At 45.6% G+C, this 24,424-nt stretch overlaps 1 protein-coding gene across 1 annotated transcript in view; it reads left to right on the top strand.

Annotated features, from left to right (window-relative positions):
• Nucleotides 1-20,130: 20,130 nt before the first annotated feature.
• Nucleotides 20,131-24,424, top strand: part of LOC145347968 (nucleus accumbens-associated protein 1-like) — a 36,666-nt gene continuing 32,372 nt past the window's right edge. The window contains exon 1 of the mRNA XM_080195994.1: nucleotides 20,131-20,247. The gene's annotated coding sequence lies outside the window, so the exon portion shown is untranslated. The remainder of the gene's footprint in view (nucleotides 20,248-24,424) is intronic.

Below are 24,424 nucleotides of genomic sequence, written 5' to 3'. Positions count from 1 at the left end.
GTTGTGCACTTTACAGTAGATAGTTTTCAGTCTTTCACATTTTTTATCAATGACTTGAATAAAAGAATAGTGAGCTGTGTATCTAAGTTTACCGGAAAACACTATGTTAGGAGGAGCAGCAAGTAGTGTGGATGGAACCAGCAAGTTACAAAGCGCCACAGTCAGATGGAACGAGTGGGAAAAACATTAGGTCCATGAAAGACCAATTGGAATATATCCTAAATGGTGAGAAACTAGGAATTGTGGAGCAATAGAGATTGAGGAGCTCGTGTACACAAAGAACAAAGAACAAAATCAGCCCGGGAAACAGGCCCTTCAGCCCAACGAGCCCGCACTGCCATCTCAACACCACCAGTCCCCCTCTCCCCCCACGACCCCTGTCTAATGTTTTATGATGTGGGTATGCCGGTGTTGGACATTGGGCATTGCTGCGACTGCCTCAATACTCAATGCTGACAACTGCCAGTTTCCAGATGCAATTTTACAACTCATCCGCTTTATCCTGGACCACAATGTCTTCACCTTCAACAACCAGTTTTTCATCCAGACACATGAAACAGCCATGGGGACCAAATCTGTACCTCAATATGCCAACATCTTCATGCACAGGTTCGAACAAGACTTCTTCACTGCACAGAATCTTCAACCGATGCTGTACACTAGATACATCGATGACATTTTCTTCCTTTGGCCTCATGGTGAACAATCACTGAAACAACTATATGATGATATCAACAAATTCCACCCCACCATCAGACTCACCATGGACTATTCCCCAGAATCAGTTGCATTCTTGGACACACGCATCTCCACTAAGGACGGTCACCTCAGCACCTCACTGTACCGCAAGCCCACAGACAATCTCACAATGCTCCACTTCTCCAGTTTCCACCCTAAACATGTTAAAGAAGCCATTCCCTATGGACAAGCCCTCCGTATACACAGGATTTGCTCAGATGAGGAGGATCGTGACAGACACCTCCAGACCCTGAAAGATGCCCTCATAAGAACAGGATATGGTGCTCGACTCATAGATCGGCAGTTCCGATGCGCCACAGCGAAAAACCGCACCGATCTCCTCAGAAGGCAAACACGGGACACAGTGGACAGAGTACCCTTCGTCGTCCAGTACTTCCCCGGAGCGGAGAAGCTACGACATCTTCTCCGGAGTCTTCAACATATCATTGATGAAGACGAACATCTTGCCAGGGCTATCCCCACACCCCCACTTCTTGCTTTCAGACAACCACACAACCTCAAACAGACCATTGTTCGCAGCAAACTACCCAGCCTTCAGGAGAACAGTGACCACAATACCACACAACCCTGCCACAGCAACCTCTGCAAGACATGCCGGATCATCGACATGGATACCATCATCACACGTGAGAATACCATCCACCAGGTACATGGTAAATACTCTTGCAACTTGGCCAACATTGTCTACCTGATACGTTGCAAGAAAGGATGTCCCGAAGCATGGTACATTGGGGAGACCATGCAGACGCTACGACAACGGATGAATGAACATCGCTCGACAGTCACCAGGCAAGACTGTTCCCTTCCTGTTGGCAAACACTTCAGTGGTCACGGGCATTCAGCCTCTGACCTTCGGGTAAGCATTCTCCAAGGCGGCCTTCACGACACACGACAGCGCAGAGTCGCTGAGCAGAGACTGATAGCCAAGTTCCGCACACATGAGGACGGTCTCAACAGGGATCTTGGGTTCATGTCGCACTATCTGTAACCCCCGTGACTTGCCTGGGTTTGCAAAACCTCACTTACAGTACTGTCTGGAGACAATCTCTTTAAACTGTGATCAGTGCTCCTTCCACTCACATTATCAGCCACTTCAGGTCTTGAACAGCAGGTTAGGTGTAAGGATTCGCATTCTAATCAGTAATCTCTAAACTGTCTGTGCTTTATATGCTCTGTCTGAGGCCAGAACTCTCCATTCACCTGACAAAGGGGCTAACCCCGAAAGCTAGTGAGTATATTATCAAATAAATAGGTTGGACTAAAGCCTGGTGTTGTCAGACTTTTCACTAATGTTTTATGGCCATCCAGACTGAGGGAAGCTGAGGAAAGTTAGTGGACAGGTACAGGCAGGAAGTAATCAAAAAGGTTAGGGGAACATTGGCCTCTATCAAGGTTATCAATTATCATGGGGCTAAATTGGGTAAATGGAGTTAAGGTACAGATCGGCCATGATATATTTGCTGGACCAGTAATCCAGAATCCTGCTCTAATGTGTCCATAAATGAATATCCCACAGCAGTTTGAGAATTTGAATTTAGATTTCAAGAAATAAAATGATTGTGAATTGTAAGGCTTGTGCAGTATAGACCTGATGGATTAAATATCCTGTAAAATTTTATCTAATGTAAAAGTCATCATGAAGCTGTTATTAAAAACTGAGCTATTTAATAAACATCCTTCAGGAAGGGAATCAGCTGTTCTTACCCTGTCCGGCATATATGTGTCTCCAATCCCACTCGAATGTGGTTGATTCTTGTGATAAGTAATATCTAAAGAGATCCCGTTCACCTCAGCCCCAAGCAGGATGAACATTGATTGTTGTCACCACGACAAAGGAGGCCGGTCACCGGGGCAACAAGAAATAAAATGCTTACAGAACAGAAGGTGGCCATTCAGCCCATTGTTGATTCAAGCCCCATTCCAGAAACTGGAGAGTATAGTCCAGATCAACATGATGCTACATGACTGAAGGAGTACTGCATTCATTTGGGTGATGTGTTAAAATGAGATCCTGTCTGCCCATGCTGATAGACACAAAAAATCTCCCTGGCATTTTTCTTTCAAAGAAAGAGCAGAGTAATTCTCCATCTCCCGGGTGATATTGATCCATTGTCCAACATCATGAAAACCATGGTCATGATCACAATGCAGCTTGTGGGATCTTGCTGTGCACAGCTTTTGCTCCTACATTTGCTGGATAAAGAGAAAGCCAGCCATTGAAAGTGCTGAAATTCTCAAACTAAAAGCAAAAAGGAGAAATGACATGTTTATTTTTCATCTGCAGACTATCCTGCAGAGGTTTTGTACTGGAGCCTAGGTCTCAAACATAAATATAACTGTCCTCCACACAGGTATTCAAAGCAGGAGTAGGCTTTTCGGCCCCTCAAAACTGCTCTGTCATTCAATAAGATCATGATCCCCAACTGCCTAGCCTCGATTCACCTCATTGCTTATCAAGAATTTATTTAGCTCTGCCTTAAAGATATTCAAAGACTCTGCTTCCAATGCCTTTTGAGGAAGAAACTCGCGACCCACCATTTCCAAATCCAACATCCAGGCAGCCATAAGTTGGGATCACCAAGCATGGAATTCTCCCATCTCTACTCATCGAAATCATGTACAAAATGTGGGGACGATCTTACCATCTCACCCCGCTGGCCAATGACCAGCTGGTAAGATCACCAGAGAGCCAAGAAATTAGGTTCAGTTGCACCAAAGTGCTCTCTTTTTTTGCAATCTTACCAGCACTTGATATCTGGCAAGATCAGCCCTTTCCAGTCTTTAAATTCTATGATAGTGGGGCCTGAGGAACTGGAACAACTGGGATGGGGCATGAACATGCGGGCCAATGGGAGTGGGGTGCCATACGGTCTGCAAACATGATTGAGGGGAATGGGGGCACAATGTGTGTTCTGCAACTTTAATCTGGGAACATATGGTGTGCTCTGCCAACAATTACCCTGTCTGTCCACGGAGGGATGGGGGGTGAGGGTAATTGAACAGTCCTTCCAGGGTGGGAATTAGCTGCAGAGCACTACGACTGGGGGAGGGCTGCAATCAGCCATGAAAGCCAGCAATAACTAGGGGAAACAGTGACACAGTCACAGACACATCTCTCTACTCACAGAACACAGAGATCTGCACGTTCGCATTTACGCCCTCTGCTGCAAGCTGCCAGCTTTTGGTGAACTTAGGCCCCATCCCCTCCCTTGCTGCTGGGATACAGATCTTGTATTTTTTTTACAAAGTGAATAAAGATTATATTTTGAACCCACTCTAAAAAAAAATTGTGCTTCTTTCCCATTTTCACTTCCATTCAGCACTTAAGAATTTTTTGGTAAGATCATCCTCTTTGTGTTAGGAAATGTTATTAAGTTTAAAGGAGCAATGTCTTGTAACAATCTGTGGCCTCTATTTTTAAGGATGTTGAGATGTGACCCCTACCAGAGACTATGGGCCATGTTCCTGGATCACTGCCCATTTGTGGGCTCCTCATGTTTACCTCACCAGTCATTGGGGTCAGTGATGTGACACCTTACCCCACCCCCCTGACCTCCTATCCCAGTGCCCCCGATAACTGAGTAACCCACTCCCCAGCCTCAAAACTGACTTTAAAAAGACAGTGGGAGTGCCAGGACTCAACTTGCCGGGAGTCAGAGAGGGAGAACTATTTTCCTGGGAGGCAGCCTCCCAATTGGTCACCTGCTTGTATTAGGAAACCAAAGGTAGTTTCAGGAATTTATGTTTGTATGGTTAAACATTAGAAGTAAGGTATAGTTTTTGGTAGGTGTACGGGTGCTCCTTGAGCTCAGCGGCCAGCCATGGGGTGGGAACAAAGCAAGGGGATGGGGTAAAAGGATGTCCTGGGAATATGTATTACATGTTCATATAGGTTGTGCAAAGTTGACTCTCTGAAGGGAGTGCTCCTCAATTTCTGGTTGCTCTTCAGCCACATGCTCCTGACCTTTGGCCGTTGGATGTGTGGGAAGTGGGAAATGGGCAGACCAGAGGATCTACTCTTGGGTGTACTCCTGGGTCAGGCCAAGGTTCAGGCAGCAGCTGTCGAGGGGTTTGTCTGGTCTGACTGTCTACCCCACTTCCAGAACTGCATTGTCACAGGGGAAGTGGGAGAAGTGCATTTGTCACTCCCTCACTCCTGTAAGCAACAATTTACATAATCTGATTTTGCATGCAGAGTATTATCAGCTCACTCTTGTGCCACTATTTGTGGGATCTTGCTATGCCTGCTGCATTTCCCTGCATTCCCACAGTGCTGATACCTTTAAACACTTCAATGGTTCTCCTGAGACAGGGAGACCCTCCAGGTTCCATTCTCTTCAGCTTCCAAGATGGTGGATCCCTCACCAAGCAGACCATGGGGCAGTGTGGTTCAGTTTGGAGTTTCCAGCTTCAAGTTTTTTAAAATTTTGATCAACACCAGAGCGGCCGTCGAAGAAATTCTGAGCAAAGATTCAGAGTGCAAACTTGGAAACAACCCTGTTATGTGAGTTAGAAACTAGTGAGGAGGTAGGAGGAGAGAGAGGGCGGGTGTTAAAGTGGATGTGCTCAGTGTGGTCATTCAGCCAAGGCCAGTTTCCCATCACCAGAAACCCTTTATTGGAAACCAAAGGAAGAGCCGCATCCTCAATTACAGCAAACAAGTCTGAACCCAGGGACCTATGACAACAGTACTAGTTAGAGCAACTGTTTAACCTCCTGATGCTCACTTCCCATTGGGTGAACCTTCACTCCCTCAGTAATGGGAACTTGCACTCCACAAAGCCCATGGGGAGATCTATCGATGATTTCCCCCATGCCCTTCCTGACCATCGTAACACACGGATTGATAGCGCGGTGATTGTGGTGTCTGCCTCTTCAAGACACAACAGCACAAGACGGACACCAGGCTTGAGGGACCAAAGGGAACCAACAGCGAGAGATCACCCCAGAGGGTGGAGTCCTCTCTCGGGCAGAATACATTGAGCAGCCATGTAGCCAACATGTAAAGGCTGGAGCTTTGCTCCAGGCAGCCTAGGGCTGTAATCCCCTGTACCTGATTTCTATTCATCGATAAATACATTTTGTTTCTAACCAAGCCTGAAGTGTCTTGACATTAGCAGAGGAGTGCCGTTCTATTACAGATAGAATGGGACAAGTTGTGCACTTTAGAGTAGGTGGTTCTCAGTCTTTCACATTTTTTATCAATGACTTGAATAAAAGAATAGTGAGCTGTGTATCCAAGTTTACCGGAAAACGCTATGTTAGGAGGAGCAGCAAGTAGTGTGGATGGAACCAGCAAGTTACAAAGCGCCACAGTCAGATGGAACGAGTGGGAAAAACATTAGGTCCATGAAAGACCAATTGGAATATATCCTAAATGGTGAGAAACTAGGAATTGTGGAGCAATAGAGATTGAGGAGCTCGTGTACACAAATGAGAAAAGTTAGTGGACAGGTACGGGCAGGAAGTAATCAAAAAGGTTAGGGGAACATTGGCCTCTATCAAGGTTATCAATTATCATGGGGCTAAATTGGGTAAATGGAGTTAAGGTACAGATCAGCCATGATCTATTTGCTGGACCAGTAATCCAGAATCCTGCACTAACGTGTCCATAAATGAATATCCCACAGCAGTTTGAGAATTTGAATTTAGATTTCAAGGAATAAAATGATTGTGAATTGTAAGGCTTGTGCAGTATAGAACTGATGGATTAAATATCCTGTAAAATTTTATCTAATGTAAAAGTCATCATGAAGCTGTTATTAAAAACTGAGCTATTTAATAAACATCCTTCAGGAAGGGAATCAGCTGTTCTTACCCTGTCCGGCATATATGTGTCTCCAATCCCACTCGAATGTGGTTGATTCTTGTGATAACTAATATCTAAAGAGATCCCGTTCACCTCAGCCCCAAGCAGGATGAACATTGATTGTTGTCACCACGACAAAGGAGGCCCGTCACCGGGGCAACAAGAAATAAAATGCTTACAGAACAGAAGGTGGCCATTCAGCCCATTGTTGATTCAAGCCCCATTCCAGAAACTGGAGAGAATAATCCAGACCAACATGATGCTACATGACTGAAGGGGTAGTGCATACATTTGGGTGATGTGTTAAATAAAAGCCCTGTCTGCCCATGCTGATAGACACAAAAAATCTCCCTGGCATTTTTCTTTCAAAGGAAGAGCAGAGTAATTCTCCATCTCCCAGGTGATATTGATCCATCATCCAACATCACGAAAACTATGGTCATGATCACAATGCAGCTTGTGGGATCTGGCACTGTCCAGCTTTTGCTCCTACGTTTGCTGGATAAAGAGAAAGCCAGACATTGAAAGTGCTGAAATTCTCAAACTAAAAGCAAAAAGGAGAAATGACATGTTTATTTTTCATCTGCAGACTATCCTGCAGAGGTTTTGTACTGGAGCCTTTGTTATGCACACAGGTATTCAAAGCAGGAGCAGGCCATTCAGCCCTTCAAGCCTGCTTTGTCATCAGTAAGATCATGATCCTCAACTGCCTACCCTCGATAACTTTTCACCCCAATGTTTATCAAGAATTTATTTAGCTCTGCCTTAAAGGTGTTCAAGGACTCTGCTTCCACTGCCCTTTGAGGAAGAGACTCATGACCCTCAGAGAAAAAACATTTCTCCTCAAGCCTGTCTTAAATAGGCACCCCCTGATTTTTAAACAATGGCCGCTATTCTGGATTCTCCCTCAAGAGATAACATTCTCTGCACATCAACCCTGTTAATACCCATCAAATGCTTAATGTGCTGATTGGCCCTTAGCTCTCAGCGAATGCGTCAAAATCAGATTATCTGGTCATTGTTACACTGCTATTTGTGGATCTTTCTGTTTCCAGGTTTGGCTGCCACATTTCGTACATTTGTAACAGTGGCTATACTTCATTGGCTGTAAAGCTCTTAGGGATACCTCGGTGGTTGGGAAAGGTAATATATAAATGCAAGACTTTTAGAGAGTGTTTTAAATGTGGAACCTACTGCAACAGGGATTAGTTGAGGTGAATTATATTAATGCTTGAGGGGTCTTATAGCTCAGTGGGCAGTGTCTCTAATTCTGGACCAAAAGCCCTGGGTTCAAGTCCCACTCCAGGACTTGATGACCATGGAATTCATAACGCAATCAAACAGGTTGATTATCAGCTTGTTAATCCTCTCAACATGCCTAATGGCAGGGAGTAAGAGCCATACTATACAGAAGACCACAGCAAACCATGGCAATAGTTCAGCAAGCATAAGTCTGCACCAATAAAAACACTAGAATTAGAAGCAGGAATTAGGAACTCCCCCATTCTATAAGTGCATGGTTGATCTGACTATAAACTCAGTCCCACATCCCAGCCTATCCCACTAACTTTTCACTCCCTGGTTAATCCATTGGAAACCCATGGGGGTGAAAGGTTATTAAGGCTAGTTAGGTTATTGAGGGTGAGCCCTCTTCAGGAATGGTACCTGGAGGAGGAGGATATAGGTTCTTTTGAGGGAGGCTGGAGGAGAAGGGAATAAAAGGCTATGTAGATCTGGTTAGATGAAGCAAAATCATCAAAGAGAAGACTTCTGTGCAGCATAAACAATAGCACAGATCAGATGGGCTAAAGGGTCAGATGCTCTGCTTCAATGTAAAGATACTGCCTGGACTGGGTGTTTTGGCAGGTGAAAGCGAGGGAAGTGAAATTCATATCAGTGCCACCAGGTGGAGCACCATCATGGTTCCTGTGGCACTATTCTCAATACACCGGGTTTCCCAAACCTTTCCAGCCACAGAACCCTTTTGACTTCCCAAGAAGGCTGACAGAATCCCGAAGAAACATTCCTCTTAGGCTAAATAATTATAACACAAAAATAATTGGTTTTACTGAACAATACAAAGATATAAAAACAGTTAAAAGGCTTGTCTACTTCTTTTGTGCATACATTCATTATAATTAAAAACTGCTCTTAGTCAACAAATGGATTCATAGAATCCCCACAGAGCAGACAGGGGCCATTCAGCCCACTGAGGCCCCACAACCCCACGTATTTACCCTGCTAATCCCCAAGACACTAAGGGCCAATTTATCATAGCCAATCAGCCTATCTCTAATCTGTGGGAAAAAACCAGAGCATTTGGAGGTAACCCACACAGACACGGGGAGAACATGCAAACATACAGTTACTCAAGGCCGGAATTGAACATGGAACCCTGGTGCTGTGAGGCAGCAGTTCTAACCACTGTGCTGCTGTCCAGGATATCCTCCGTCTCCAGGTGGGACAGGATGTCTGCCAGAGGAGGTGCAAAGGAGGAGGTGCAAAGGTGTGGCAGAGGAGGTCAACATAAAGAATGTAGCTCCAAGGACAATAGATTTGGTGCAGCCAGAACTTCAACAATCACACACAAGTTGTCGAGGTGGGTAAGTTCATCACCAGCTACCATATCCCAACAATTGGCCTCGTCTACTGCTCAAATCACTGCATCCCCACCAGCCACCGACCAACAATCTCTAACAATCAGCACACAACCCATCATTTCATTTGTTTTATCTCTGCCTATCACACTGAGTCCACCCCAAACTCACAGGTTACACTCACACACGCACACACACTAACAAACATACGCACAGATAGATACCAGCTATGACCTCTCAGCCCTCATGGATCCTTCTTTCTTGCAGAAGAAGGTAACACAAATCAAAGCAAATAAGAAAGATCTGAAGCAGGATAGTTGCTGATGGGTCTCTTCATCCTCACAGCTGACAATGTGTTGACCATCATGGGAAGGGGCACCACTGAGGTCATGACCACTGGCTGCAGTGATTGATGAGTAGATACGTAATCTTCCTCCTCTCATTTTCCAGCGTCTCTTCTGACTGAGCAGCTGCACAACCTGACCCTTGACCCTTTCTCATTTCAGGTACCCAATCAGTAGAAGTAGAGGCAGACAGTTCCAATAAACAGACAAATCACTTGATTGGACATTTGCTCGCAGACACCAACTCAGAGATTCAAACTGTGCATAGAGGCTGCAATGGAAGACATTCTTTGGTGGTAAGACACCAGGTACAAGTTCACAAGGCCAGAGAGCCACAAATCAGAGTGTGGATGACATTTTACAAGACAGCAAAGTTTCACACAAGCTCACACGATGATTTCAATGGGCCAGGTGACAGAATGGATGCATAGAACTAAATACTTAATGAACTCAAAAGCCTATGTACAATGTCAAGGAGATGGTGGCATAGTGATAATGCCATAGGACTAGTAATTCAGGAAGCCATGCTAATCCTCTGGGGACCCTGGGACCATGGGTTCAAATCCCACAATGGCAGCTGGTGGAATTTGAATTCAATTAATAAAAACATTCTGGAATTGTAATCTAGTCTACGGTGACCAAGAAACCATCATCGATTGATGTAAAAACCCTTCTAGTTCATTCATGTCCCTTTAGTGAAGGAAATCTGTCACCCTTCCTTCTCTGGTTTGGCCTACGTGTGACTCCAGACCCACAGCAATGTGGTTGACTCTTAATTTCCCCCTGAAATGATCAAGCAAGCCACTCAGTTCAAGAGCAATCAGGATGGGCAACAAATGCTGGCCTTGACAGCCATGACCCTATCCCTAGAAAGAAGATACTTAAAATGGGAGCATAGAGGAGTACAAGTTAGCTCAGCACCTTGAGAAGAGCTTGGAGCCCATGTCTTCCAACATGGGGACCATTTCCCATTTGTACAAATGCATTTTCTACATACATTCAATGACAAGGACACATCTTGAGAATGTCTACAATATTACCAGTCCCTTGGTGTACTGTGGAGGAAAGGCCTTAGGCAATGACCTTCCCACATTGCGTTTCTGCAGCAGCTGGCCCAAGCTTTACTGCATCTCTCAACATGTAGTCCTGGATCTTGGAATTTACCAGTCTGCAGTACTCAGTCGAGGATAATTCAACAAATTTTGAGTAGAGCAAACAGTGTTTTACGCTGAGTTGATGATCCTCCAGCAGCAGAAGTTGTGGTGTTTGTCTCGATGTGTGTCCCTGGGAACAGGCCTTACAGCAGAGAGTCATGCATCATGGATCTGCTCGGGATGAACGTTCGTACATTCCAGAAGGATGTGCACAATGATCTCTTACCCAGGGTGGCCGTTTCAGGGACAGTGTGTGGTGACTCAGAGATTTTACACAAATATGAAGGAGCTGACAGGGAGCACCCTTCTCACCATCAGCCAGTTGGTTCCAGCAGGATGTCAGCTGTAGTTGGCAGCTGGAACATCATCCATTATATCCTGGTTGATGTTCTGCCTGCATGCCCATACAAACCCCTTGACAACATCAGAAGTATGCATGCACATGTCAAAATTCATTTTTGAGTCTTATTATTTATTGGGTAAACTGGGGCTCTTCTCCTTAGAAAGACAGAGATTAAGGGGGGATCTGATAGAGGTGTATAAAATAATGAAGGGTATAGACAGAGTCAACAGTGGCAGGCTTTTTCCTAGATTGGAGACAAATATCACGAGGGGTCACGAGCTAAGGGTGAGGGGGGAGAAGTATAATTTGGATACTAGAGGGAGGTTTTTCACACAGAGGGTCGTGGGGGTATGGAATGCACTACCAAGTAAGGTGGTGGAGGCAGGCACGCTAGACTTGTTTAAGGTTTACTTAGATAGGCACATGAGTGACACAGGGATGGAGGGTTATAGGCAACGGTTTTAAAAAGGGTCAGAGCCTTGGGGCGTTCCTGGAAATCTAATGCTGCATGTTAATGTTTTGTCTCTTTTAATCCGCAGGTGTGTCGGTCCACCTTGTTGTCTAATGAGGGGCATGCACACGATGGGTCGTGCGTGGGCTGCTCTTGGATGTTTCGAGAGTGGCCTAGAACTTCGCGTCGTTGTGTGTGCTTAAAACTGGACCAGCAGATGGGCACCACAACAGCTCAGTGACTATCGCTGCTAGCTGTGCAGATACATGGATTTGGGCCAGTGTCTGTGGGAGTTTGCGCATTCTCCCTGTGGTTGCGTGGGTTTCCTCCGGGTGCTCCGGTTTCCTCCCATGCCCCAAAGATGTGTTCTTAGGCTGACTGGTGTAACAAATTGACCCTACACTATTCTCTCCTGAATCTGGTTACAATAGGGGTAAAATACGCATACACACGGGTCAAGGTAGGTGTAGGAAAATGCTTTGTTAAGATGGCGGCGTGGGCTCGTTGGGCCGAAGGGCCTGTTTCCTGTGCTGGGTTGTTCTTTGTTCTTTGTTCTATTAACTATCCGAGAAAGAGATGCTACAGGATCCAATCCAGCCCTCACTGAAGTGAGAATTGTGGGAAACCTGAAGCTAAATAAATAATCAGTCCTGGAAGCAAATCTATCTAATGGCAGTGTACCACACTTGAGCCCCTTCTCCCTGGCAAAGGTGAAGGTGTTTCACTAAAGATTGTGATCCATGGGGAGATCTTAAGATGGAGATTGTCAAGGTCCCAAACCTGTTTTTGATGTCTAATGGACACTACAATGTCAAAAGCCTTGGGAAAAAAGTTTAAACAAGGTCTTGTCTGCCATCCTCCTCCTCTCTTGAACAGTCCTCTGACACTATTTAAAAGGCAAAGGTGTTTCCTGTTGGCCCGGCCAACATTGTCACAAACAAAAGAAGACGATCTAGTCAATCACCTTGGCCAGAATTTTATGTCCTCTGCCTGGATGGGTTCAGAAATGGCGGCGTGGAACATGAAATTGCATAGGCAGGATTCCTTCTGGGTTCCAGTCCGCCCTGACTTGCTATTGACTTATGCTGATGAGTAGGGCCTTGGATGGGAAGCCCACGCTTGCACCAACTAATGGTCACTTATGGGCTGTTTTCTGCCTAGCATCAATGGCAGCTCGGGGCTGGGGAGGGGGGGAGGGGGTGCATGGGGAGGGGGCACAAATATAATTTGATCTGAGGGCTGAATGGGATGGGGCTTCCCTCAGAGTTCGCTTCTAACTGGGGCACCCTCCCCTAGGCTCGTTGACCTACACTCATTCCTTCCTCCTGGGCCTTTCTGGAGACCCTGATCATGTATGTAGCCAGGCATTCCATACCTTCCCATCCTGGGACCCCTGCCACTTACTTTGCCTTCCGGCTCCCAGGACTTAGTGCCAAGCAACTCTCGGCAGTGCCCCTTAGCTCCCTACTGATGGCAATTTGATTTACCGGCAGCTCTCCAGGTCAGGACTTGCTCCTGAGTGAGGTATCCCTGCCAATCACATTGATGCTTCTTGTCCAAGGCCCCACCTTGGAAAATCACCACCGGGTCAGGGCAGGTGAGAGCCTGGAGAGAATCCCGTCCGTGTAGGTTCACTCTCTGGCCTCTGCCTCAGAACCCACTGGGGAAGAGGGGGTAAATTCTGGCCAAGGTGATTGGCCAGATCATTAACTTTTGGGCGTTGTATGGCCATGGGCTTTTGGAATCAGAGGGAATTTGTTTCCTGCCAACTCAACGGGAAAATTCAGGCGTTTGGTGCTGTCTGTGGGATCCTACTGTGCATAAGTTGCATCTTGGGAAAAATGGATCAGACATTGTTAATGAACAATGTCAACTCGTATTGTGGGGAAGGTGAATGAGACCGGGGAATGATCTAGTCATCCCAGATTATCCTGGAATTACCTGGCATAGAAGATTAGCCTCCCAGACAACCATGGGAAGAAGATAAACAATTTGCAGCACTTTCTGCTTGAGAAGCAGCTGATTGTGCCACAAGCAGCACAGTAGAATTATTGAATCATAGAGTGGCACAGCAGAGAAGGAGGCCATTCGTCTCACTGTGCCTGTGACAGCTCATCAAACATTTGTCAAATTTCCTTTTGAAAGTTATTGTTGAATCAGCCTCCACCCACTTTTCAGGCAGCACACCCCAGATCACAATAACACAGCGAATTAAAACATAAATTTACTCATGTCAACTTTGCTTTTTCTGCTTAATTATCTATCCTTCCTGCCACTGGAAAAGTTTGTCCTCATTTACTCATAAAACCCCTTAGGATTTTGAGTATCTCTTACTAAATCTCCTTTTCACCTTCTCTGCTGTAAGGAGAGCAACCCCAACTTCTCCTGTCTCTCCACATCCCTGCTTCCAGTCTAGTATTACACTCAGATGAGGGATGGGCCGAATGGCTCCCCTCTTTTTCCCTCTCCTCATTTGACCGCAACAGGTTATTTTGAAAATGACATAATTGCCAATTTAGTGAATAGTTGAGTGTTTACCCACTGTGATCATAAAAGAACCAGACGGGTTTTAAAAGAGATTAACTTCATTATATTTAAACCAATCAAAGTAAAATATTAAAATACACTCCAGATTTCACACCACACACACACACACACACACACACACACACACACACACAGCAGCATGGATGTCCCTAGCTGTCTACAGTCAGAAAACAGGGTTCAAAGTTTCCAAGGTGGATTGGAGAGAGAGAGAGGGAGGAAACAATGAACTCGGGCCACCTCTCGTCAGTATCTCAGCTGCTTGTCCTCTTATTGCAGAGAAAGCAGGAGTTTAAACGCACAAAAGTGGGCTACTCACATGGCCATCACCCAATGATTCAAATGTGATCATGATTAGCGTATTCCCCCGTGTAACTTTTAATCAGTTCATGTCTGGGGACCCTCTCTTTCTCAGTGTCCCATTGTTCAAGTGATTAGTTTTTCCCACTGCAACTTGATGAGTTCATGTCTGGGAACTCCCGGTTGACTCTGCCAGGTGGTTGCCTTGATGCCTTGCTAATGGGGACAGGACATGTAGCTCATTCATATTCTCTTGAGGCCATTGCCCAATCCATAGCTTTGAAAACATGAACAGTAATCAGTGTGGAACCTTCTGGAACTGAGTTTCCTTTTAAAAATGGATCTTAAAACATAGCAAAAGGTAGCTGCCAAGAACCAGCTGATTTGGTCACTGGATTCAAACTACCACACTGTCTCGAAAGGACATAAGGATGCATTCTCCACTAAGAAGCATTGCCACTCATCTCCTGAAACCACACAAGAAGTGTTCCTTGACTTGAATGGGTGATTCTGAAATGAAGATGGTGGTTTTCTCAAACCCCCAGAGTGAATGGCTGCAAGCAATACCCAAGGTAATGGCAAACCCACTGAAACCCAACACTCCAATTGGAAAAGGGAAATGTGAGGCAGCCATGTTGCTCTCCCTTTTAATCTTCAAGTGCAATTGGCAAGATACAAAAAGGGCAGAAATAGCAGCAACAGAAAGGGCTACAACATATATGCCTTAAGGTCTAGAGACTGCAACATCATAAGACCTCCAAGCCTGTTTCTTTTCAAGTCCACTGATACAGAAAACTGATCTGCTGGTAATATAAAAATAGTTGACTTCATGACCTGCAGAAAGCCCATCTCTTCAGAGATTCCTGCAGTAACACTGGTACTCAATGTCAGGCTTTCAATTCAAGGATGTGGAGGCTTTGGAGAGGGTTCAAAAAAGATTTACCAGGGTGTTGCCTGGTATGGAGGGCATTAGGTATGAGGAGAGGTTGGAGAAACTTGGTTTGTTTTCACTGGAACAACAGAGGTTGAGGGGTGACCTGATGGAAGTCTACAAGATTATGAGAGAAAGTGCATAGTCAGAAGCTTTTTCCCAGGGTGGAAGAGTCAATTACCAGGGGGCACAGGTTTGAGGTGTGAGGGGCAAGGTTTAAAGGAGATGTACGAGGCAGATTTTTTTACACAGAAGGCGATGGGTGCATGGGACTTGTTACTGGGGGAAGTAGTGAAAGCAGATACAATAGTGACTTTTAAGGGGCGTCTTGACGAATACATGAATAGAATGGGAATCGAGGGATATGGTCCCCGGAAGGGTAGGGGGTTTTACTTAAGTTGGGTAGCATCGATGGTGCAGCCTTGGGGAGCCGAAGAGCCTGCTCTTGCACTGTAATTTTCTTTGTTCTTTGTTCTAACTACATTTCTGGAATGAGGAAAAACCTCACCAGGCCTGCACCGTGTGTTTTCCAAGTTGACCTCGTCTGCCTGTACCTTCTAAAAGTGCACTATTCTCTTTACCTGTACTTTCCTAGAGTCTGTATGGGTATATGAGAAGGTGAATGAATGACGTGCTGATAGATATCAAGGTGAATATATGAATAATAATCCTCTTTATTTAAAGCCACAAACGCTTGCTGCTGGCCGTTCAAATTTTCACATGCTCAGGGATTAAGAAACAAACAACACTCCCTTTTCAAATACACATTGATGACAAATGAAACAAGGGTTTCAGTTCTCTTTTATCCCTGTGTAACAGTCTCTGATTTGCTCTTGTAGTCACAGTATTTCTGTAGCTAGGCCAGTTCAGTTTCTGGTCAATGGAACCATTGGGCTATTGATAGTGGTGGATTCAGCAATGGTAATGCTATTGAATGTCAAGAGGTTAGAGTCTCTCTTGGTGGAGATGGTCATTGCCTGGCACTTGGGTGCCGCAAATATTTTTTGCTACTTATTAGCCTAAGACTTGATATTGTTCACAAGTTCATAAGATATAGGAGCAGAATTCAACCATTCGGCCCATCATGTCCACTTTGCCATTCGATCATGGCTGATATTCTCCTCATCCCCATTTTCCTGCCTTCTCCCCATGACCCTTCAACCCATTACCAGTTAAAAATCTGTCTAATCCCTCCTTAAATTTACTGACTGTTCCAGCATCCATTGCACTTTGGGGCAGCAAACTCCAGAGATTCACAACCCTTTGTAAGAAGTAGTTTCTCCTCAATTCTGTTTTAAATTTGCTACCCCTTATCCTAAGACTATGACCTCTTGTCCCAGAAAGCCCCACCAGGAGAAGCATCCACTCCACATCTACTTTATCCGTACCTTTTATCATCTTGTATACCTCGATTTGATCTCCCCTCATTCTTCTAAATTCCAGAGGCCTAAACTGTTCAATCTCTCTTCATGCAACAAACCCTTCATCTCTGGAATCAAGGTCTAGATCTTGCTATATTTGGGCATGGACTGCTTCAGTATCTATGGAGATGTGAATGTTTCTGAACAGTGTGCAGTTATCAGCGAATATCCCCACTTCTGATCTTACAGAGTCATACAACACAGAAAAGGCCCTTTGGCCCATCGATTCTGCATTGACAATAATTACCACTAAAGGCATGCTAATCCCATTTCCTGCGCTTGTTCCATATCGTTCAATGTAATGATATTTCAAGTGATCATCCAAATATTTTTTAAAGGTTGTAAAGTTTCCGGCCTCCACTACCTTCCCAGGCAGTGCGTCCCAGATTCCCACTACCCTCTACATGAAATCTGTTTTCCCTCAAATTCTTTCTGGAATCTCCTGCCACTCACCCTAAAACCATGGCCCCTTGTGATTGACTCCACAAACCAGGGGGACAGCTGCTCCCTGCTCACCCTATCCATACTCCTCAAAATCTTGTACACCTCAGTCATGCCTCCCCTCAGCCTTCTCTGTTCTAAAGAAAACAATCCAAGCCTATCCAGTCTCTCCTTATAGCTCAAATGCTCCATCCTAGGCAAAATCCTGGTAAACCTCCTCGCTTCCCTTTCTAGTGCTATCACATCCTTCCTATAGTGAGATGACCAGAACTGCACACAGTACTCCAGCTGCGGCCTGACCAACACTCTGTACAACTCCAGCATTTTCTCCTTGCTGTTATACTCTATACAACGACTGATGAAAGCAAGTGTCCCATATGTCTTCTTGACAATTCTATTCAAGTGCTTTGCCGCCTTCAAGGATCTTTGAATAAGTATCCAAGATCCATCTGTTCTTCTGAGCTTCCCAATCTCCCACCATTCATTGAATATTCCCCAATCTTGTTTCTTCTTCCACAGTGCATCACCTCACATCAATCAGGGTTAAATACCATTATCATGTTGCTGATTGTGGGAGCTTGCTGAGTGCTAACTGGCTGCCGCATTAGCTACATCACAACAGTGGTGACACTTTGTACTTCATTGGCCGTAAAGCTCTTTGAGACATCTTCTGCTTGTGAAAAGCCCTACATAAATGCAATTTTTTTTGTTTATGGGGAGGAGGAAGTGGCCAGCATTGACAGGGGAGGAGAAGAATATCAAGGGCAGCAGGAATATTTAGGGGTGGTTGAGGGAAGGAGAGGAAGCACTCAGGAGTACATAGAACACAGAACACTACAGCACAAACAGGCCCTTCGGCCCACAATTTGTGCCGATCATATCCATACCTACCAGGGCTATCTATAACTCTCAATCCCATTAAATCCCATGTACTCGTCCAGAAGTCTCTTAAAAGACCCCAACAAGTTTGCCTCTAACACCGCCAATGGCAGCCGATTCCACTCAGTCACCACTCTCTGAGTGAAAAACTTAGCCCTGACATCCACTCTGTGCCTACTCTCCAGCACCTTAAACCTGTGTCCTCTCGTAATGGCCATTTCAGCCTTGGGAAATAGCCTCTGAGAATCCACCCTATCTATACCTCTCAACATCTTATAAACCTCTATCAAGTTGCCTCTCAACCTTCGTCTCTCCAGGGAGAAAAGACCTAGCTCCCTCAACCTATCCTCATAAGGCATGCCACCCAATCCAGGCAACATCCTTGTAAATCTCCTCTGGACCCTCTCAATAGCCTCCACATCCTTTCTGTAGTGAGGCGACCAGAACTGCGCACAGTACTCCAACTGGGGTCTGACAAGGGTCTTATAAAGTTGCAGCATTACCTCCCGTAAGTAAGTAAGGCAAGGGGAGAGGGAATTTGAAGTGTCAAGAGAAGGAAAGGGGGAATAGGAGTGTCAAGGAATGTGTCAGGGGTGATTGGAGTTCTGGGTGAATAGGAGAAGGTAATGTAAGTGTCAAAGGAAACAAAGGTGGCACAGTGGTTAGCACTGCTGCCTCACAATGCCAGGGACCTGGATTCACAATACCGACCTTGGGTAACTGTCTGCGTGGAGTTTGCACATTCTCCCTGTGTCTGTGTGGATTTCTCTGGGTGTTACGGTTTCCTCCCACAGTCCAAAGATGGGCGGGTTAGATGCCATGCTAAATTGCCCCTTGGTGTCAGAGGGGCTATTCAGATAAATGCATGGATTATGGGGATCGGGCGTGGATGGGCTTGCTGTTGGTGCAGATGTGATGGGCCGAATGGCCTCCTTCTATACTGTAGATACTCTATGAAATATGAAATAGTATGTAATGGTGTGTAAAGGAAAGGGGAGAGGTAATTAGGAGTGGCATTAAATAAAGAGGAGAAAAGGGTAGGGGTAATGGGTGTGTGAGGGGGAAGAAGATAGTGGTGTGTGTCAAGGGAAAAAGAGGACGTCATGGGAGTGTGTGAATTGGGAGCACAGAGAGAAAGATATGGGACTGACAGTGGCGAGGGAGGAGGAAGGGGAAGTATTAAATATCAAAGAAAGTGGAAGGAAATGGGGCAGGATCTAGAGGATTAGGGCAGCAACAATACAGTTGTATTCTCTGGTGCCAGGCAGAAATTAGAAATGCCAACTTTCAGAGGTAGATTTAAGTGCTTAGCGCAGGCTGAACACACAAACAATTGCTTCTGCCTCACAAAAATAAATTGGGAGACAGGGTGGAAAAAATTTCCATTGGAAAATCAGACTTTTTTTTCATAAGCTTCCAGTCAATTAATTATTATTAACATCATCCAAGAAGAAAACTGAGAATGAGCCTCGAAACAGTGGCCAGGAGATTTGTGACTCTGTGCAGACATTTTGAGGAAGGATTTGAGGACAGCACACAGCACCACAGGGACCTGGCATGGCTGGCCTGTTATTGTCAGCACTCTGCCATGTCTGAGCTCATCACACTCGCAGAAAAAGTTACCCATTCCTAAAAGTTACAGAAATTATTTTGGGGAGTTAAAAAAAGGGATTTTTTTTTGTTTCCAAATCTTGCTTTCCAGTGGTTGATTGTCTAAAAGTATTCTGGAAATACCAGCCCCACACAAACAGAAGGACCTCTGTGCTGTACAGCAGAGGGAAAGATGTCAGGGCATTATGCAGACAGGAAAAGGCAAGTTGAATAGTTTTTGCACAAATTCTGAGAGGGGAGGATTTGCAAGGAGGTTTCCTGCCCACCTTGCTACATCTTGTATAAGATGTCCCTACTCATTGGCTCTCCCTTTCTCTCTCTCCTGTGCCATCTTGTTTAACATGGGCACTGGAGAGAGCGAGAGAGAGAGAGAGAGAGGGATGGGGAAAGACTGCCAGCCCCTGGGAGCAGCTATTGCGCAGACGCCGCCCGCCGCGATGGCCGCCGGGAGTAGTAGTTCGGGGACGGCCGGTTGCGCTGGGAGGAGGGGGGCGGGAAGACTACAGACCCCGGCGGCCCCTGCGGCTGGTTCTCCACCGCCCACCTCCTCCCCCTCTTGTGTGTGTGTGTGTGTGTATACCCTCACTGCAAGGATCGGCAGCAATGAAGGAAGACAGGAATTAACATCCAGCAGGAAAGAAACGGAGGAGCTGGCACAAGAGGGTAAGTGTAATGAGGGCACCCCAGGGTGGGGGGAGAGGGGGAAGGCTGGGGGTGGGGTGGTGTTGTGGTGTGGGGAGGCTGGGTGCTGGGTACAAGTGCCAGCTCCAGCAGGAATTACAATGTCTCACAGACTGGATACCTTTTATATACCTGCACCAGGGTGAGGTACATTATATTCACTCACCAAGAGGCAGACAGAGGGGGAGAGAGGAGACTAGTGTCCCACTCCCAAATCAAACTTCACAACTTCTCACAGCTCTCCCTCCTCCCAAACATACAGGTGTTTCCATCATTTGCTTCATGACAGGCCTCTCCTGTATACTTTCTTTCCATTTGTTATTTCCAGTATCTTAGTCCCAATTTTTTTTATTCCCCAACATTTTCCACAATTGAAACAGCAGTTTTATTACATGTCTTGTTCCATTAAATTGTCATAGAATCATAGAATCCCTACAGTATAAAAGTAGGCCATTTGGCCCATCAAGTCTGTACTGATCACAATCCAGGCCCTATTCCTGCAACCCCGCATAACTTACCCTGACACTAGGGGTAATTTAGCACGGCCAATCAACCTAAGCTGCACATCCTTGGACTGTGGGAACAAATCGGAACACCCAGAGGAAACCTATGCAGACATGGGGAGAATGTGCAAACTCCACACAGACAGTGACCCAAGGCCAGAATTGAACCTGGGTCCCTGGCGCTGTAAGGCAGAAATGCTAACCACGGTGCCGTCCCACTTGGGATGTGCTTCATGCACATTTCTTTTTGTAAACCCAGGATTTTGTTTTGTTCTTTCATGGGGTATGGGTGTCACAGGGTAGGTCGGCATTTGTTGTCAATCTTGAATTTCCCCTGAATGGATGGTGGTGAGTCTGCTCCTGAACTCCTCCAATCCATGTGGTGTAGGTGCACCTACAGTACTGTTAGGGAGCGAGTTCCAGGATTTTGACCCAGCAACAGTGAAGGAACAGAGATATATTTCCAAATCAAGATGGTGGTGACTTGGAGGGGAACTTCCAGATGGTGGTGTCCCATGTGTTTGCTTGCTCTTGTCCTTCTAGAAGGTAGGGTTTGGGAGATGGTTTGGAAGATGCTGCTGAAGGAGAATTCCTTCAGTGCATCCTGTAGATGGTACACACGGCTGCCGCTGTGTGACAGTGATGGAGCAAGTGAATGTTTGTGATTGGAGTGCCAATCAAACAGGTTGCTTTGTCCTGGATTTGTTTCACTTCTTGTGTTTTTAGAGTTGCACCCATCCAGGCCATTGAGGAGTATTCCATCAGACTCCCCACTTGTGCCTTGTAAATGGTGAACAGGCTTTGGGGAGTCAGAAGGTGAGTTACACACTGCAGGATTCCTACCCACTAACTTGATCGTGCACTATTTATATGGCTAATCCAGTTTGGTTTCTGGTCAATAGTAATCCCCAAGTTGTTAATAGTGGGGGATTCAGTGATGATAATGGCATTGAATAACAAGGGGCAATGGTGAGATTCAGTGTTGTTGGAGATGGTCATTGCCAGCAAGTAGATAAACTCTAATAGAGCTCTTTGGCCGAGTGGTAATACCCTCACCTTGTGTGATTGTTTTGGTAATAAATGCATGACCTGTTGCTGCTGCTAGTTGAATTAAAACTTGCAGTGGATGACACTTAAAACCATCCCCCTAGCACGCATGCATTCACCACCCTAACAATGACTATAACACCTGCGTCCTCTCCTTTCCTTCTCTATGTACGGTACGCTTTGTCTGTACAGCATGCAAAAAACAATACTTTTTACTGTAAACTAATACATGTGACAAATTAAATCAAATCAAAAACATATATACAGTCACTCTCCATGCAGTCACTGCTCATGTATAATACATATCATATAATATATAGAGATTAATGTCCTTTAGAAAAGGAAATCTGCTGTCCTTACCTTGTCTGGCCCTGGGCGGCACGGTAGCACAGTGGTTAGCACTGCTGCTTCACAGCTCCAGGGGCCTTGGTTCAGTTTCCGGCTTGGGTCGCTGTCTGTGTGGAATTTGCACATTCTCCTCGTGCCTGCGTGGGTTTCCTCCGGGTGCTCCGGTTTCCTCCCACAGTCTAACCCATGTGCGGGTTAGGTTGATTGGCCATGCTAAAAATTGCCCCTTAGAGTCGTGAGATGCATAGATTAGAGGGATTAGCGGGTAAATATGTAGGGATATGGGGGCAGGGCCTAGGTGGGTTATGGTCAGTGCAGACTCAATGGGCCAAATGGCCTCCTTTTGCACTGTAGGGCTTCTGTGATTTCTATGATTTTTACATCTGACCTCTCATCCACAGCACTTTGGTTAACTCTTAACTGCTGTCTGAAGCAAACCACTCAGTTCAAAGGCAATTAGGGATGAGCAACAAATGCTGGCCCTGCCAGCGAAACCCAGTCTGTAGAGATAAGAGATTGACTGCTGTCGTTATTGTTGTTGCACGTGAATGATACATTGGGGGAAGCGAACCAGGTGTAACTTGGACCATTACATCTAGAGGTTTCTATGTTACTGAAAGTCACATCTACTCCAGACATGGAAAAGTTGGGGCCAAGTACATGAGTCACTGTTTTGGGTATTTTATGAAGATTCTGCTCAGAACATTAATGGGCAAATGTCTTTCTCAAAGTGGGGGATGTTAGGGTGTCCAGTCCAACATTTTGTTGATATAATTGCTTACGTAGCCTTGCCTTCCTTTTCTCACTGATCTACATAAGCCCAGGTCTAACTTCAATTTTAAAATTCTCAACCTTGTTTTCAACTCCCTGCATGACTTCACACCTCTCATTTGTCATAATCTCCTCCACCCAACATTCCTCAGATCTCTGCCCTCCTGCAATTTTGGCCTCTTGAATATTGCTGGTTATAATTGCTCCACCACTGGCATCCGTGCCTTCAGCTGCTGAGGCCCTGAGCTCTAGAATTCCCTCCCTAAACCTCTCTACCTCTCTCTCTCTCTCCCCTAAACCACCTCCATGAGCCTAGCTTTAGATTCCCTGTCCTGCCAAGCCCTTGATGTGGCTTGGCACCAGACTTTGTTTGCTAACCCTCCTGGGAAAGGCCTTGAGACATTTTACTGCATGGTGGCGCAGTGATTAACACTGCTGTCTTACAGCGCCAGGAATCCGGGTTTGATTCCTGGCTTGGATCATTGTCTGTGCAGAGTCTGCATGTTCTCCCTGTGTCTGCATGGGTTTCTTCCGAGTGCCCTGGTTTCCCCTCTCAGTCCAAAGATGTGCTGGTTAGGTGCATTGGCCCTTAGTGTCAGGTGGTTAATTATATGGGGTTATGGGGATAAGATTTGGGTAGGATTCGGGTGCAGACTTGAAGGGCCAAATTGCCTCCTTTTATACTGTAGGGATTCTGTGATTCTAAAGAAAACATTTAAATGCAAGGTGTTGTTGTATTTGAGTCACAGTCACTTTGTGCCTTTCCAGCTCAGATAGCACATTGGTTTTACAAAGGAAGTCTACCTGAATATTATACCCAGCCTACAGAGCACCCAATACTGGCATAGCCTGTTGAGAATCTGAGAGAGAGATTGAGTGCCTAGTTCACTGTGAGGACCTTTTTTTGCAGGAAGATTCTCAGTCAGCTTTTGTCCCTAACCTTTCACCTTATAAAATCTTTGATTCCAAACAAAAGTATTTAGTATTGATTTAAAGCCTCTGTGGACAAGGCTGCCATTCTGTGCATGGTTTAAGATTAATGCCCTTGAGCTGCAACTTTCCACAAAGTTCTGATGGTTGACAAAGTCTGTGAGCTACTCTATGATGAGAGACTGAGTAAAGTGGGCTTATATTCTCCAGAGTTTATAAGAATGAGGGGGGTTAGACAGGGCGGACACTGAGAGATTGTTTCTGCTGGTTGGGGAATCCAAAACACGGGGCTACAATCTCGGGATAAGGGGCCGATCATTTAGGACTGAGAGCGGGAGAAATTTCTTCACTTAAAGGGTGAATTTTTGGAATTCTCTACCCCTGGAGTATTGTAGATGCTCCATCGGTGAATATATTTCAGGCTGGGGTAGACAGATTTTTGGTGTCCCAAGAAATCATGGGATCTGGGAAGCGGGTGGAAAAATGGAGTTGAAGCTTGAGATCAGCCATGATCTTTTAAATAGTGCAGCAAACCTGATGGGCCAAATGGGCTACTCCTG

Source organism: Carcharhinus amblyrhynchos, chromosome 9 (genome assembly GCF_965287045.1).
Source record: "Carcharhinus amblyrhynchos chromosome 9, sCarAmb.v2.hapA, whole genome shotgun sequence".
In the NCBI taxonomy this organism is placed as follows: Eukaryota; Metazoa; Chordata; class Chondrichthyes; order Carcharhiniformes; family Carcharhinidae; genus Carcharhinus; species Carcharhinus amblyrhynchos.
This window is presented reverse-complemented; position numbering and strand designations above follow the sequence as displayed.